This window comes from Callospermophilus lateralis, unplaced genomic scaffold, assembly GCF_048772815.1.
Source record: "Callospermophilus lateralis isolate mCalLat2 unplaced genomic scaffold, mCalLat2.hap1 Scaffold_52, whole genome shotgun sequence".
NCBI classification, from domain to species: domain Eukaryota; kingdom Metazoa; phylum Chordata; class Mammalia; order Rodentia; family Sciuridae; genus Callospermophilus; species Callospermophilus lateralis.
In genome coordinates, this window is record NW_027514454.1 from 673,701 (window position 1) to 688,411 (window position 14,711).

Consider the following 14,711-nt stretch of genomic DNA (forward strand, 5'->3'; position numbering starts at 1 on the left):
TGTAAAATGAATATATAAATATATGTGTGTGTTTGCATAATTTTTTTTTAAACTGCAAGCTCTAATCTATTGTAAATAAGGTGGACAGGAAGTAATGTATTAGCTACAATAATTATTTAAATACTTAGTTATTTCACTTGGATTCTTAGCCTTAAAAAAACTTTCAGGTGATGGACGCTTCAGGGTCTTACAAGATGGAGAGGCAGATTTGATATTTTCTTTTGATAAGTGCCCCATGTGAACTCAAATTTTAAACATTTTCTTTGATTAGTCTTTTAAAAAATCACTACTTGTCCTTCAAATACTTGAAAACATCACTGAGAAGTTGATAGTGGAGGGATCTGGGATCTCCCATACTTTCTCTCCTGTTCTCTCCCCTGCTCTTGGAGTTGAGATTTCCTAGTCAGGTAACTGTGGAGGAATTGAGAGGAGAAGACGCTCTCTGGCAATAGGAAGGGGTGGTTGGTGTTGCTTTTCTGAGGGTTAACCTTTTGTTTCCTAAGCCCTCCTCCTTTTCTTTATTCCTGCTGCCCATAGAGAACCCAGTGTGCTGGCCCAGAGGCATTTTTTCTAGTTACCTGTATTAAATGAGCATACTAGTTGAGGGAGAACCAGGAGACCCCAATAATTTCCACGTGGTTTGTACTCTGATCCCTGATTTTTAAAAACTTGTGATAAAATAAACAGTTGGTTTTGCAGCTATACATATATAGGCCCAGAGGAGGTTTGTTTTGTTTGCTTTAAATGTCTCCAAGTTGCAGTTCTTCGTGTGCTTCCTGTTTCATACTCACCACTGAAATATGTGAATCTTGGTACCAATTTTTTTCCCTTCTATTTCATTTATGCTAGAAACTAAACAGCTTGCATGCAGCCCAGAACATGTTGCATACATGTGCTTAATGGTGAACCATAGAACAGAGCTGACTAATTTCAAAAACTGCCTATATATAGCTGCTTCAGAATAATTGTCAGATGGTTGGTGCTCTCTGCTAACATCATGTGGATTAATATGGCTTTTTAAATGGAGATTTTTTTTAACTCATGGATGATTCGTTTGATAGTCTTCTAATCACACCCCGTGATCTCTCTGAAGTGTGTCACTCTACTAATGCGCCCATAATTGAAGTCTTCAGTAATTGTAATAAGTTTGAGTGAAATACTGAGTTTAAAACTCTGAGGTTGCCGACAAACCTGAAATCTGGGACTGCTGAGTTACACAGACAGAGGTGCCTTAGTGCATTTCTGGGACTAGAACTTTCTTGACTTCTCACTTAATAGAGTTCCCCTTGTTCTCACTGGTCCTGCCTCACCCCACCTACCTACACCACATGCTGGCACTTGTCACCACAAAAGAATAAAAACAAGAACAGGAAACAGAACTTCCCACTTACCAGGATGATAGCGTGAATTTTATTGCAGAGAGAGAGAGAGAAAAAAAAAGGATGTTTAAAATTCTGCCACTTTAAAACATTATTTTTGTTTGATGTGTGTTTAAGAAAAAGTCTTTTTCATACTAATAGAAAGTCCAAAAAAGCATTAAGCATTAAAAATAGTTACTTATACCATAAACAAAGGCTTAGACATTTATTTAAATGGATAAGAACTATTTTTGCTGACTGTTGCCTTTGTCCACATTTTGACTTCTAAGACTAAGCATCTTCCTATGATTGAATAATATGTGCATTCTTTCCAAATAAACATGAGAATTATAGTTCTTAAAATAAGGAGAATAAAGATAAAAATCTCCCCCATTTTTGGAAGATGCTTCTTACATGCCAGGACAATGGGCTTTTGCAATTGTATATTATGTATTAGTTCTGACATGGGTATACTAGAAAGAATATGAATGTTATGCTGCATAGACGATGTGGGTGGCATGTGGTTCCATCTTTTCCTTCTGTGAGCTCAAGTTTTCTCATCCCTACACTGTGTCACCATGCTGAAACACAAGTATTAACAAATGTTAGTGCCACCCTGTGTGTGCTCCCCCTAAATTGGTATCTCAACATGATGTCATACATGATTATTGACATGCTGACCCAGTAGGAGACTCAGTTCCATTAGGACTCAGTTAGAAAGAATTAGGTCCAGGTTTGAGGTGGATGCCTGTTTCATTGGTATCATTGCATGGGCCTTTTGCTCCTGAAGTTATAAGTATTGGTAGAAAATAGAGATGGGCTGGGAGGGTAGGGGTAGAGGGCCCAAACTGGAGCTCTGTCCAAGTTCTAATTGCAGAATGGAGGGGACACCTCTGCATGCAAAGGTATCGATTGCTTTCAGTTATTGGAGATGCTATAAAAAATAAAGACTGAGTAGTGTAAATAGCCACCATTTATTTCCAAGTTTAGAGGCTAAGAAAGCTAAGATTAAATTTTTGAGGGGTTTAGGGTGGGACCTGCTTCCTAGTGTGTAGATGGCCCTCTTGCTGTTTCCTCAGTGGTAAGAGGGACTTTCTCTTTTCCGTACCTTTTAAGGATACTAATCAAATTCATGAGGGCTCCTGTTTTAGGAATTTCTTACTTTCTCAGAGCCCCACTTCCAAATGCCATTGCTTTGGGCATTTGGAGCAAAAGGCCCATTGCTTTGGGGGTTAGGGCTTAAATACATGAATTTTGGGCTATACATAAATAACACTGGTCAGAATGAGCAGAGATTTAGAGTCTATTGGCTGGCATGTTTCTGTAGAGAAGGTATATCTTTAATGGCCCAGGATTGAACTGGAAATAAGGAGGATTGAGTGGTAGAAGTGACAATGAGTGGGTCAGGAATCTGAACTAGGACATGAGAAAATCAGATAAGGAGGTCACCAGTAATCAGGAGTGGACAGTGATGCTGATTAAGTGTTCTTGACTAGCTGGTTTGTTGCTTTGTGGGCTCCTGTTAATGCAGGAACTGATTGTTGGGTGAGGGCAACCCCACACTTCCAAGCAAGCAGGTCAGCTGTCGGTGGCAGGAGGACAGCCAGGGAGAGCACACCACCTCTTTTGTTGGGATGAACCTAGTCCAGGTGTAATTACTGACTGAGCCTTCATCTACTCTCACAAAGTGACCTGCTGTTGGTTGGTAAATAACACAGCCATTCTACATACAGGTACTTGGTTGTAGAAGTACTTGTGTGCTTGTGCATGAATGAAGCTCCTAACTGAAGATATTTTTTCTTTTCTTTTTTTTTAGTGTGTGGTATGGGGATTGAACCCAGGGGTGTTCTACCACTGAGCTACACCTCCAGCCCTTTTTATTTTTTTTGCTTTGAGACAGGATCTCACTAAGTTGTTTAGGCTGGCTTTGAACTCATAATTCTCTTCCCACCTCACTGGGATTACAGGCCTGCACTACCACAACTGACTGAAGCTTTGACCAACAAGGGGAGTCTATACTGAGTTCAAGATTTACCTGTCTCATGGGAGAAGTTTGGCAGCTTTCTCTGATTACTATTGTTTGAACTTAAATATTCTGCATTATACTTTGCAGAACTTTTTTCTCTTGATTCATATTTTTATGACTGTTTTGCTAAGCTAATAATGTCAACTTCTGTGGACTTGGCACATTGAAGCATCTGTAATTGTATGTGTTTGCCTTGAGTCCCTTGGAGATGGTAGTCTTCTTTCCTGGGGGTTCCACAGGGTACAGTAGCTTCACCAAAGTGTTGGTGGCAGGGACTGATGAGAGGAGGGAGTGGGGTAGAGGAGGAGAAGGAGCTTCTCCTTCTCTCACTTGTTAGCCTGGTTAGAGGTAGCTTGGCAAGTCTTATTTTCATTGATTCCCCAAAAATGTTATGCGAGGGAGTGAAGCTTGCTAAGGTGGGGTCCAGGGACCAGAGTTTCATCATGGAGCTAATGTCATTGCAGAGAGCACCACATGTGCATGTCTTGTTTCATTAAAGGAAGGGAGAGCTGAGGTTCTTCCTTGAATTTCCACACTAACTATTTTATTTGGGGATACTAGCATCTGTAGGCCATCTTTGTGTCTGGACTCCTTTGTTCCCTAGTGAAATGGACCGAGAGGCTCTGGGACTTGAATGCAGGGGATTGAGAAGGCATAGCTGTAATCTGGAGAGTGCTTTTCCATCTTGGGCTTTTCCTGTGGTCACTTGATTATGCACTATGGTTTTCCATGTCAGAATGGAAACTCTGAGTACAGGAGCTCTGTCATCCTAGTCTCTGTGTTCCCTGTAGGTCCTTCAGGAAGTAAGTACTTCTACATAAGTAATTGATGCCATTCTGAGTCCAGCACTGATCTACTAACTTGCTTCAGATTTGGGCTTGCTGTGTATTTCCATGGGGATGGGTGGTCTTCATAAAGTCACTTTCCTTGGCCTTCTTGGCCAGTCTGTTCAGCATCTAGGATCTGTCAGAGTATCTGTGAATTCCTTTCAAAAAACAGCATTTACCTCTACTTTTGTATCATTTTAGTCTGTTTCCTAAACTCAAAACCCTTTATTTCTAAGGATTTACCTTGAAACACACACATAAATGACAGCAGATCCTTGAAGGGGAAGCTTTGTCTACACTTAATAGCATGACCCCTGCTGCAGATCCCAGGAAGTGGCTCTGGTAGTAACTGGAGTACCCCAGAAAGGTTGAAGTACAGCAGACCCTTCTGTGGTGGATGAACTTGGGCTTCTTTCCCTGCCTCTGTAGCTTTCTTTCAGTGGTGAACTTCTCCCCTTCCTTCACAGCAGCCGACATTGGAAAGTAATGCACACACTGGTTGGGCTGAGCCTGTTCTTATCCCCCGTCCCTACCCACCTTATCTTTATTATTTGGGTGGGGTGACATGTCCAGCCACAATTTCCATGACCCCATTCTAAACAAAACAAAGTGAGAACTAGCTGTGCTGCATGTTTGTGATCTCCCATAGGTTAAAAATATATACATAAAAATGTAGATGGACAGCTGGCAAATGGTGGTTGTGTACCTGGGAAGGTGCGTTAGTGTCCTGTTTTCAGAGTTCTGTGGTCTGTGCTGTAGTTCCACATTTCATGTCACTTGTCAGTAACGTGAGTGGGTTCTCAGTAGTGTATTTAGCTCTGGCTTACATGTAGCACTATGAAGAGTCCTCCTGCTCTCTGGCTCTTAAAAAATAGGCTCTCTTGTTAGCTAAATGGAAAAGGATTGCCCTCCCCTCTCTAATCTGGGTAACTTCTGTGAGATGAATAATTTTTCTTACCACTTTCTTTAAATTGAGTTGTAGTAGCTGGTTCTATGTCACATGCCTGTAATCTCAGCTACTTGGCAGGCTGAAGCAGGAGGATTATAAGTTTGGGGCAAGCCAAGGCAACTCAGCAAGATACCATCTTTAAAAAAAAATGACAAGTAATGTTATATGACTCTGGAATTAGATTGCCTGCACCCACCTTCAGGAACTATAGCTCACTACTTTTGTGATCTTGGGCAAGTGAGTTACATGCCTGATTGTTTCCTTAGCAGTAAAATGGGGCTAATAATAGTGCCCTTAATGAATTTTACAGTTGCATTATCTGTGGACCTTCATAGAGTGAGCATTCAATAAAACACTAAAAGAATGTGGGTATGTTATTGATAGTGTCTGTCTTGAAGCTCTGGTACTGTTTTTAGGATTGTCTCCTAGAATTATGGCCACAATTTATTCTTTCCTCTCAGTCAGAGCAATGCCAGGCACAGTTAGATGTTTCCTGGGAACATCCTGATGGCCTGATAAGGCTGTGGCAGGGCAGTGCTTTAAGAATCTTTCAGATGAGTTGGTTTCTAGTACATTCAGTATCTTGGAACTCTGACTTTATTGCTCCTACAATTGTGGAGTGAGTCCAAAGCTGGTTTTACTCATTCTCCCTTTCCTCCTATTTCCAAACACTTTCCTTCTTGTACTCGGCTGCACCCATGTTGGTTGATCCATTGTGGTTTTCCTAAACTGTCAAGACAGTGCCTTTCCAAGACATTGTGGGTTCTGCAGATTCCTCTATGGAAAGCTCTTACCAAGATGCAGAGACCTGTTGGCACCTGTGTGAGAGCGCAGCCCTTTGACTCTACTTTGTTTTTCTTTTAGCACTTCACCAGAGACACTGCAAATAGCCGTGTGACCTTTTTTGGGGGGCGCCTTCCTCTGCCCTGGCCTGCCACTCAAACATGAATCCCATGAAATAGTGATCTAGACATGCCTGGTCTGGAGGTGGAGATTTGGTTTTGCTCTTGCTGAAGTTCGTTGTAAACACAGGTGTCCTTCAGTCACACTGCTTCTCATACTCCCCACAGCAACACAGAGTAAGAGTTTTTAAGTTTTAATGTCTGAGGATAGCTGAATCCTTTGTCTTCTCAATAAACTGGCAGAAGGAAATGATATTTGGGAAGAAATTCTAAAGACTACATTATTTCAAGTTCCTTCTTGCTTATGAAGTTAGGATCCTGGGAATCCAAATATGGGGATCCAGTTAGCATTTATTTTTATTTTTTTTAAATTTAGCAGTTTGTGGATATAATAACTTTTTATTTAATTTATTTATTTTTATATGGTGCTGAGGACTGAACCCAGTGCCTCACATGTGCCAGGCAAGCACTCTACCATTGAGCCACAACACAGTCCCCCAGTTAGCATTTCTTTTCAGTGAATTAAAAAAAAATTAAAGGCCTATGCCTTTGCTCTTCTTCTTGTGCACATGTAGCACATTGTTCCTTATTCTGGATTCAATGTGGGAAACTTACTTTAGATTAACATGCCATGATATTTTTTTCTTTCCCTTGGGAAAATGAAATGCTAATCATTTTACTGAGAACATGTAACACTTTTGGTTCTGACCACTGTGAAGCTCAAAACATTTAATACTCAGATCTGGGAATTATTGTAGTTCTACTGTTCTGACTTTTGCTTTTTCTTCAGAAGAGTACTTTGACTTTATAATTTTGTTTTATTTACCTAATTGCTTATATGACTTTTATTTTAAGGAAAGTACCAAGAGCACAAAGCAGTTTTATCTCCTCTCATCTCCTAATATGAGGTATTAAGCAGCAATTTGACTTTGAAATTCTGTTGCTCTTTTGAGGTTTTAATTTGGGTAATTCTACTGACATTAATTTCTGTGTTTGCTTAGGTAGAATTTCCATTTTTTTGGCTGATAAGCACAGGGTAGTAATTTTAGTATTGGTATTAGCTGGATAGGGAGGTGAGAATTTGTAATTAATCACTGTACCCTTTTCATATGAATCTCTAACTGATGTTATCTAGTTTATTCCATTTATAAGATTTTGGTTTCTTTTCAGCAGAATGGTTTCAGTATGAGTGTTTCAGGCAAACCAGATAACTGGTTTCTGAGTATTAAAATATAATTGTTTAAGCATTGGTATTTCCAAAGGAATACATTTTTTTTAATCCAGTATCTTAGTGCCTTCCTTTGTTCAAAGAATTCCATTAGTTGCTGTGGCTGTTTGCAAATGGTGCTTAAATGTCTGAACCTACCTTGGAAAAGTTGACATTGTTGTTAGTTTTCAGGGCTGGGGCATAGCTCAGTGGTAGAGTGCATGCTTAGCATTTGAGATCCCTGGGTTCCATCCCCAGTACCACATTAAAAAATAGATACACATGATTTTCAAAGTTGGTGTGTGAAATTGGTGACTGTTTGGGGAGCAAATTAAAGAAACATCTTATAAAAATCAGTTTATTTGCTTTAGGTAGTTGTAAACTGCAGGTGAGTTAAATTGCTGTTTTCTTTAGACTGAATTTTTATCCCGTCATTGCCTGTCTTCTGCAGTGATTTATCAGGCATGATATACATATTTCTCATCTCCATCTTGTTTATTTCAGTTTCTTCTAACATGGTTGCATTTTTCTTTTGTTGAACAGGAGTTCTTAAATGATTTTTTCCCCTATGATCAAGGGTGCAGTTTGTGAAGTTTTGTTGTCTTCAGAGTAGCTTCTTGACCATGGGAGCTGTGACCTAAGCTGTGACTACTGTCACTCTGTAAATGGAACCAGAAAGTGAACAAAATTTGGCAAGATCCCATCTCTGAGCTTGTCTGAGATGGATTTTTTTTTTCCCCAGTGAAGACTTGTTGTATTTATAAGCTAGTGATATTATTTCAGAATCTTAACAGAAAATGTGTATCCATGATAGGGAAGAAACTTGTTTATTTTAGATTTTTTTCTTCATCTTTTTAATTTTGAGAAAATTACTCAAGAGTTTTGGCAAAGTAAAAACAGGTGACTATAGTTGGATTGAGTTTGTGGAATGTATTAATTTAACTAATGTTTATGAAATTCCTTAGGAAAATAGCATTGTGGGCACAAATAAGCATACACAGTATTTGCTCTCAGGGAGCTTCCATGTCAATGGGGAATGAAGGTACATGCTTAGAGTCAGCATGAATGTTAAAGGAGAAGTCACATATTCTGCTTTGGAGGCAAAGGTGTTGCCACTTTGCTTAATGAACTTTTCCTGATTAAAAGAAGGTTTTGTATTGACATTTGTTTTTGGCTTGGGAACAACAGAGATTTATTTCTCATAGTTTTAAAGGATGGAAAGTCCAAGGTCAAGGTGCAGTCAGATTCAATCTCTTAACTCTGACTTCAAAAGTTGGAAGGGGTGGTGGTGGTGGGGTCTCTTTCAAGTCTTTTTTCTAAAGAAAAGAAATCTCATTCCCTTTTTTTTTTAAAGAGAGAGTGAGAGAGAGAGAGAGAGAGAGAGAGAGAGAGAGAGAGAGAATTTTTTAATATTTATTTTTTAGTTCTCAGCGGACACAACATCTTTGTTTGTATGTGGTGCTGAGGATCGAACCCAGGCCGCACCCATGCCAGGCGAGAGCGCTACCACTTGAGCCACATCCCCAGCCCAAATCTCATTCTCTTGAAGTCTCTGTCCCTACAACCTCATTCCCTCTAAAAGTCCCCCACCCCCAACACCATCATCTTTTTGTATTAAATTATTTATTAATTCTAATTTGTTATACACGATGGCAGAGTCCAATTCATTTCATATTTCACAATTAGAGAAACGCAAATCAAAACTACTCTAAGATTTCATCTCACTCTAGTCAGAATGGTAGCTATTAAGAATACAAACAACAATAAGTGTTGGTGAGAATGTGGGGGAAAAGGTACACTCATATGTTGCTGGTGGGGTTGCAAATTGGTGCAGCCATTCTGGAAAGCAGTATGGAGATTCCTTGGAAAACTGGGAATGGAACTACACTTTGACATGGCTACCCACTCCTCAGTTTATACCCAAAGGACTTTAAAACAGCATACTACAGGACATAGCCATATCAATGTTTATAGCAGCACAATTCAGATTAGCTAAATTATGGAACCAACCTAGGTGTCCTTCAGTAGATGAATGGATAAAAAAAAAATGAGATATATGCACACAATGGAACATTACTCAGCATTAAAAAAGAATAAAATCATTGCATTTGCAGGTAAATGGATAAAGTTGGAGAATGTAATTCTAAGTGAAGCAAGTCAATCACAAAAAAACAAAGGCTGAATGTTTTCTTTGATATGAAGATGCTGACTTATAGTGGTGATGACAGGGAGCTTGGGAGGAATGGAGGAACTGTAGATAGGGCAAAGAGGAGGGAGGGAAATGGAGAGGGCAAGTGGATAGGAATGATGGTGGAATGAGGTAGACATCATTACCCTAAGTACATGTATGAAGACACGAATGGTGTGAGAATACTTTGCCTATAGTGACTTGAAAAATTGTGTTGACGTTTTACTGAACATTAAAATAGCCATCAGCTTTAAGACTTTCCAGCAAAAGAACTGGGGGCAAGGAGCCATTTTTTGGCAACATTATTGAGGGTACTCTAATAAAACTTAGTTTAATTAAATATGTTTCCTAGCCTGTTGCAGCCACAGAAATATAACTGTCTGAAAATGTTTATTTTGAAGAAAAATGACTTTAATACTGGAGTGGTGTGTGACTAGGAAACTACAGATTATAAGTAGATACTTTTATTTACAGTTGTGCTTGAAAAACATTGGCCTATATAACTAGGGCTTCCAGTGTGAAGATGTGAGCATAGTTTTATGATCTGAGCTTCAAGGATGCAGCTCAGGATTTGAGACAGGATCAGGAAGCAAGGCCCCTCTTGCCATTTTGGGAGCAGAACTCCTAGGATATCATGTAAAATCATCTAGCACACCGCTAGAAATCACAGGCTTTAAAAAGAATCATTTTTTGATTAATAAAACCTTGAATTATTATATTCTTTTTGATCTGCTGCTCAAAAATTAGTGTTTAATTTCTTGTTTTTCCTAGTTTTTAATTAGAAGTAACATACAACTGATTCCAAAATATATAATTTATTAGAGGATATAATCTAATAAAATAAACTTTTTATATTGAATGTTCTGATAATGTCTGTTCCTCTGATAGATTCTTGGCAAAAGCAAGAAATTCTGTTTTATATACTTGATAATATACTTATATGTATTTATATTATTATTATTATTATTATTACCAGGGATTGAATCCAGAGGCACTTAACCACTGAGCCACATCTACACCCCCAGCCCTCTTTTTTTTATTTTTTATTTTTGAGACAGGGTACCACTAAGTGGCTTAGGGCCTTATTAAATTGGTGAGGCTAGCTTTGAACTTGAGATCCTCCTTCCTCACCCTCCTGAGCTTCTGGGATGACAGCTGGCTCTTAACTGAGTTTTCATATGTTCTTAATTTTTCTGTCAAATATCTTTTGAGCATTGCAGCCTTTTTCAATTTTGAGTAAATGTCCTTTTTTCTTAGCTGGAAAAATTTAAAAAGAAATGCAAAGACATAAATGTACTGTCAGGGTTCTAGTCTCTGTTACACTACCGAAAATATTTCCTTCCCCTTATGCTGGCTTACCCAATATTACATAGTATAGAAACTCTTTGTGTAGGAGGAATTTCTCAATTGTTGGCTTCTTCCTAACTCATTTTTTTAATGAGGTAACATACGAATAATAAAAGTTAGGATTTTACCCATGGTTCACAGTGTTATGTGACCATCATCACCATCTATCTCCAGAACTTTTTCCTTCCAAACTGAACTTAAGCATTCATGAAACAATGCCTCCCATCCTCCTTTGCTCAGCCCCAGGCCACCATTCTGCTTTCTGTCTGTGAACCTGACTGCTCATGATGTAAGTGGACTTACACAGTATTTGTCATTTTGTGATAAGCATATTTCACTCAGCACACTGTCCTCAAGGCTTTTCACTCAGCACACTGTCCTCAAGGCTTAACCATGTGTATATGGCTCAGAATTTTCTTTTTCTTCTAAGGGATGAATAATATTCTATTGTATGTAAATATCACATCTTGTTTATCCATCTGTTGCTGGATTTAACTCACTATTTTTATACTGCCAGTCACAACCGGCATTCTTAAAAACTATGTTGTTTTAGATGTAGATGGACAAAAATACCTTTATTTTATTTATTTATGTGATGCTAGGGACCAAACCCAGTGCCTCACACATGCTAGGCAAGCACTCTACTACTGAGCGCCAGCCCACCCCCACCCCCATAACCTGCATTTAAAAACAAAATCAATAGGAAATTTGTGCCTGTATTACAGATCAAGGTTTTAAAGTGTGGCTCTGTGTCATGATGTGAAATATTTTCTTTACCATCAGTGGCTGGTGCTGGAAGTGTGTACCTCTGTGAGCCCCTTTATGGCTCTGTGGTTGTTCCCTCAGTGTCCAGGTTGTCACTCATTGCTTTTCTTGGCCAAGATTGTGTGCTTCCTCAATGAGAAGTTTCTTGGCAGGTAAGACTTAGTGTAGGTAAATAGATACTTCTTAAACTCTGGTAGAGGGGATGATTACTAAATCCTGTTCTTATTGAACTAGTTTTTTTTTTTTTTATAAGCAGAGCAGAACTAAACTTTACTACCAGTATCTACTAGGTCTTGTGACACTTTATGTTGAGAGCTAAGCAGGGTTTCCTTTGCTGGGAGGCTGAAATGCATCTGGAAAGAAGAGCAGAAAGACCAAAGAACGTGCTGATCAACTCATGGGGAATAGTTGTTTTTTAAAAATATCACACGTCCACAATGATATACCAAACAGCATTGTTTGTAGACTGTTTTCAGGGTTCCCTTTTCCCCCAGCCTCTCCCCCACAATGTGCTGAATGACCAGGTGCCTCCCTGGGAGGGGCCTGGCCTCTGCTGTGTATTGTGAGGTTATGGAAGTGTCCTTGCGGATTAGAGCTAAAGTCAATTCACTAACTAGATGCCGTGTATGTTTCTGCAGTTGCAATTTATATTTTGGTTTTGATGTGGATTTTATACCTCCTACCAATTTAATAGTAACAGTGTAGAACTCAAAGGAGTTTCCTTGTTTTAGAGAGGAGGACCCTTCAGGCCAGAGGTCAACACAGATGGATGGAGTTGGGACTAGATCCTAAAACTCAGTTCCCTTCTGGTTGTGAGTGTTTTGTTTTTGTTTTTACTGATTAAATAAACATACCCTTTGTTTCCCAGAGGAAATTCTCAGTGTAAGTAATAAGTGGACTATAATATGTAATGAGTGCAGTTTGAATTTATCTTAAAGCTTATGTTCTTCAGGTACTGTGATGATATTATAAGAAGTAAGAAGCCCAGCCTCCAACAGTTGGGGAACATATTTATAGTTGAAAAGGTGACTCAGGATGTGTCAGATAGATAAGCTAGGTGAATGTGGAGCTGGGGATGCTGCATATCCAGGGCTGGAGAGTGGATCTGACTTGTTGCATACACCATATATTGTCACAGCCCTTAGTGAGAGAGCTGCTTTGTAAACATTAATTAGCTTTCATAAATATTTTAGTTAATTCCTGTGGAAGGTATTTGCTTTCAAATAGAGGAACTGATTTTTCATGTGCAACTGAATTTTACTTTGCTTCTGGAGACAGAATGTTCCCTGGGTCGGGAAGGGTCGTAACTGGTACCAGAATTGGTACAGTTTGTTTTCATCATTTGCTCTAGTTTCCATGCCATATGAGGTCATTCAGTTGCACAGAGTTCCCGCTTTCTGAAGTTGCTTCAGCTTCTCTCTTTGAACTTGACTGTTTGATTTCCAGAAAGAGTATATATTAGGAAAAGCTAAGGACTGCTTCACCACCCTGAGGAACTACCACTATAAAGAGGTATATTCTTATTCTGATCCTTTTATTTGTTGCTTGCAAATATCTAAAGGATTAGATCTTTAACATTTTGTTAGTAAAAGCCTGGTAGGTGACAGGTGTGGAAATATTTCCTAGGCAAGATTTTCCCTTTGCTAAATGATGACTTTTCAAAACCTTGAACATTTATGATTAAAACAGAAACAACAGAAGTGTATTTGAGCTAAGTAGAAATGCTGGGGTCTTCTTGTGGACTGCTGAATAAGCTATTCATTCATTAGAAATTGTGTGAACTTAGTCTTGTGATACTGAGTATCAGGTATTATGTCTTCACCAGGAAGAGAGCTTTAATAATAGGTTGTGTCTTTTACAGTAGTATGCCAATTCTTTTTTCCCCATGTTTACTTCAAGTGTCCAACCATGCCTGACAAACCAGGGATGAGTTGCCCATTGCTTGTTTTTTTTTTTTTTTAAATCTTATATCTCTATTATATTACTCATGCTTTTAAGTGTCTAGGATCCTGATGGTTCAACTGTGTGTTTTCTTTGATGACTTCCATTTCCAGTAAAATGTGACTATCCAGTGATGATAATAGGACTGAGATATATTTTGAAGTGCTTTGTCATAGTCTGAATATTTATGTTCCCCATTTGTATGTTGATATCCTAAACCTGGTGTGATGACATTTAAGAGATAGGAGTTGGGAAGTGATTAGTCATGAGTGGGGAGACCTTCTGAATGGGAATAGTGCCCTTGAAGAAGAGATAGAGTGCTTGTTGTCCCTCTGCCATCCACCACACCAGGATACAGTGAGTGAACAGCTGCCAGCCAGAAGGCAGGTCCTCACCAGATGCTGGTTTGGGCACTTTCACCTTGGACTTCCCATCATTCAGAACTGTGAGATGTAACTATTGTTGTTTAAAATACCCAATCTGTGATATTTTTTGCAATAGTATCCCAAGATGACCAAGTCCTGCTGCATATTAGCAAAATAGCACTTGATTTGGAATTGTTTTGCTCATTGTCTTTACCTTCTCCCTAGTAGTTGTAGATATTTCAAAAAGCAAAAACCCTAGTGAGCCCAACCCAGCGCTTTGCTGCTCCCTGACTCCACTGCTTTGTACTGCTTGATGGTATCAGGAGAGTGTCTTCAGCATCCACAATGGCAGTGGTATTTTATCCCCTGTTAATACCTGTCTAATAAGAAAAGGGATTTGGTGTTTTCCTTCATCCTGGTATAATAATTTCATGGGGCTTTGGCTCTTCCTGCTACATATTCTTTTACCCCCTTTTCTGCCTGGCCTAGTGTGCACAAATATTTGGTGGAAATGTAATGTTGAGCTAGAGAAACAGATTATGCACGCGCGCGCACGCACACACACACACACACACACACACACACACACACACACACACATATATAGTTTTTTTAAAGATAGGTTTGTTTGCAATGTCTTTTCACTTGAGAAAAAATATGAGTTACTCTCATTAACATTAAGTAATCATCTACCTTGCATGCATTTATATTTATTTACATAAAATAAAATTTTCAATAGCGGTGATAAATGCCTTTTTAAGAAAAACTGGCTTAACATGTGAACTCTTTATAAAGAATATATTTTCTTGGGGCTGGGGTTGTGGCTCAGTGGTAGA

General features: G+C 39.0%; 1 pseudogene; it reads left to right on the top strand.

Annotated features, from left to right (window-relative positions):
* Positions 1 to 13,037: 13,037 nt before the first annotated feature.
* The window catches only part of LOC143390259 (protein FAM107B-like), a 38,938-nt pseudogene continuing 37,264 nt past the window's right edge, over positions 13,038 to 14,711 (top strand).